This window comes from Quercus suber, unplaced genomic scaffold (genome assembly GCF_002906115.3).
Source record: "Quercus suber isolate HL8 unplaced genomic scaffold, Cork oak 2.0 scaffold_75, whole genome shotgun sequence".
Lineage (NCBI taxonomy): Eukaryota > Viridiplantae > Streptophyta > Magnoliopsida > Fagales > Fagaceae > Quercus > Quercus suber.
In genome coordinates this window covers 1250950-1254265 of record NW_027069540.1, presented here as the reverse complement: position 1 = coordinate 1254265, position 3316 = coordinate 1250950, and the positions used below count along the sequence as shown (strand labels likewise).

The window sequence follows — 3316 nt, the reverse complement described above, 5'->3', positions numbered from 1 at the left end:
GAGACTCACTATCTTTTCTCTACCATTCAAGCTCTAGTCTTGCTCCACTCATTTATGAGAGAACACGTAACATTATAAGATTCTTGGTGTCTGTTTGAGAATCAGTTATTTTTGTTACCAGTATCTTATTTACATAATACTAGCCTCTAAACACGTGCTCTTCTATTATTATTATTTTTTATAAAAGGAAACACACCTCTTTGTAAAGAAAGATGATGATGAAAAATTGTGGATATCAAAGGAATTGTAGAAAGAGACTTGAGAAAGAGATAAATAAGAAGAGATTAAAAAAAGGCATAAGATTAGTAAAAAAAAAAAATACCAAAAAAAAAAATACACAAACTAACATAATAATAATTTAACAATATCAAACGAAACAAACCTTTTTAAAATTGGAGATGGTGATAAAGTAAGCAAAAAGTTGAGGTAGTCCAAAAGCCCTGTGCAAGGAAACTAATGTGTGAGATAGATGGTGTGTGTTAATTTTTAGGAAAAAGATACTTTTGTGAGATATATCTAAATAGAGATAGAGTGTACTAACTTTAGAGTACAAGAGAATTTTTGAACCATGAAAAAAGTCCATCCCAATCAAGAAAGCTCTTTAAATAATAGTATAGACAAGATAAAAAGCTAAAACCTAGTCATAGCTTGTCATGCGACATTTCCTTTTTTTTTTTTAAACTAAAATTTATATTATTTAAAATAAAATGGAAATAATAAAAATAGTATGAGATCGGTAGAATAACTTAAAAGTTAAAAACTAGCTTTTAATAGGTTGTCAAACGCACACACATCTCTCTCTCTCTCTCTCTCTCTACAATTTGTTGAGAAGCTGGTCCGGTGGACCAGCAAGCCCTAGATAAGCACACCTAAAGATCGAAAAAACATAAATGTTTTTGTTTTGTTTTGAGTGTTTTGTGGTCAGAATGAATGTCGGTTCTTCGGTTATCTATTTACTATTAATTACACTCTTATCATGTCAAACTCAAATATGAGAAATTGTTAGGTCTACCATGAGGACTATTGACGTGGTCCTTTTGACCTCCAAACTAAAAAAATGCTGTTATTTATGCAAATGTAACATCATTTAGTAATTTTTATTTTTTATTCCTTATACTGATTAAGAAGCTTACACATATTTGTATAGATGACGTTATCTTATTGGTCAGGGAGGACCACATCAACAATCCTCCCTATGTAAATAATAATTTCTCCTAAAATATAACCGTAAACAAATGAAAATTATTGAATATTCTGGGAGTACTATAAATGTGTATTTCCTCTTTTTACATGAATTGTGGGTCCTACCATAAATTTAATTAATGGGACCCATAGTTATATGAGAGGAGAGAGTACGCATTTATGGTACTCTGGGAGTAACTAATAATTACCATTAAACTAAGCACTTTTCTTATCTATTTCGTGTGTCTGTGTTTACGTAAATAGGAGCTCTCTCTCTGTCTTCTTGTATGTAGAAGCTTCTACTAATTCAATTCTTTCTATTCATTACCAACAAATTGGTTTTTGCATTGCTGGGAGCTCTATATAGGGGATTATATATAGATTACAAAACTGGGTTTTTTTTTTTTATTCACATTCTTTCAACAAAGAGAGAAAGCTCGCTTGAGATTCCCTACTTTTTTTGCTAGTTCTAGTTCAGGTACATGTGGTGATTCTTTTACTCTATATCTACTTTTCTTTTTTACGTCCATTGGGTTATGTAGCCACCTTTGTTTCGTTCACAATTCTGGTTTTTTTTTTTTTTTTTTTTTTGTAAGTGATAATGGTCTCTCAATATGGTACNTTTAGTTGGTAAAGAAATGGCTAAACAGGATGTGACAAAAGGACAATCCTCAATGTGAACCAACCAATTGTTAATTCCTGCACCAAATCCCTTATCCCAATGGTAAGCTGGCGGACTTCCATCCAGACAAACTGCTCCATATGTCTAATTTCAGAACATATTGAAACAAAGATTTGAAAGAATGTATTGTTTTTGAAAAGAAAAGAATATAGGTCTAATTTTGATCAGTTTATTTTGCAAGGGATTTCTTACCAGCTCCTTTTGCCACCGCATCCTTAACAATAGTAATTGATACATTAGCACCTTCTGTTTTGAGCATTACTAGTGCCCATACTAGAAGATTCAACCATTGGATTAATCTTGTCCCAGCCATTCTGCGCATATCAAAATTTAGTGATCAAAATGCAGAAAATATTGAAGAAAACTAAGATAACACAGAGGAGAAAACAGATCAGATCATTGCTTTCAGAATTTTCAATTAAGTATAAGTAAATTGATCAACAAGTAGCTTAATGACTATGTCCCATACATAATTTCCAAATGGGTAATAGAATCAAAATCCCTGAGTAAATTGATAAACTAGTTTGATATGAAGCATTCATTAAGAAAAGAAAAAAAAAATCTCAATTCCGTCCTCCTCCTTTTCGTTTACTCGGAAATCATAAAATCTACAATATGATTATCAAGATAATTTAAACTTTAAGTCTAAAGATATGATATCATTAGTGAAAAATACTTACTTGAGTTATTTGACAAAACCAAAACCCAATTGCATCAAAGGTGGGATGGCTATGATAAGACCGGCTTATGAGCAAATATTTTATTACACTTATACCAATTGAAATTCCCAAAATGTAAAAACCCAAATAGATACAATCATCTGATAAATAAATTACACATTAAAAAAAATAAAATAAAGAAAGAAACAGAGGATAGGGTAAAATAGCACATCATTGTTATCAATAGTAAAAATATAGATTGACATATGATTCTCAGACCAAAGATCAAGACTTAGTTGTCCATATCAAAAACATGCAATTATTCAATTACTGGTACCTGAATTTTGATCAAATACCCGCTATTGCCATCAACAGGGGAAAAAATAGATTGATACATGAAACACGCAATCAATTAGTCAATTGCATGACACATGCCTCTCACATCAAACACATGCAATCAATGATATCTATCATATTTCATTATTTAGATTAAGAAATCAATTGCACCTATTAGTTAAATCCACTTGATGATTTTCTCTGACCAGAAAAAGGGTATTTCAATCTAGTCTCAACCAACAAACATTGCTTACAAACACCACCATCATAACTTCCATCCATGGAGATATCCAAATTATACTGCCTCCCCATTAAACTGTACACACACATATATATAGCAACTTCATCACAAATGCAAAACGAAAAGAGGGAAAAATCCATTAAAAAAAAAAAAAAAAAAACTTAATTTTCTAATATCTTGATGTTATCTGTATGTTACTTTTGTTCTGTTTCTTAG

The 3316-nt window shown here is 31.0% G+C and overlaps 1 long non-coding RNA gene across 2 annotated transcripts; it reads right to left on the bottom strand.

Moving 5' to 3' along the window:
• Window positions 1-1846: 1846 nt before the first annotated feature.
• LOC136067515 (uncharacterized) lies at window positions 1847-3191 on the bottom strand. 2 transcript variants are annotated; one of them, XR_010628968.1, is made up of 3 exons: window positions 3031-3191; window positions 2057-2178; window positions 1847-1935 (listed from the first exon to the last, which is right to left on the bottom strand). It is a non-coding gene; the product is annotated as an uncharacterized LOC136067515 (long non-coding RNA). The 2 variants fall into 2 exon arrangements; XR_010628967.1 differs by lacking the exon at window positions 3031-3191 and adding an exon at window positions 2545-2645.
• Between the last annotated feature and the right edge of the window lie 125 nt (window positions 3192-3316).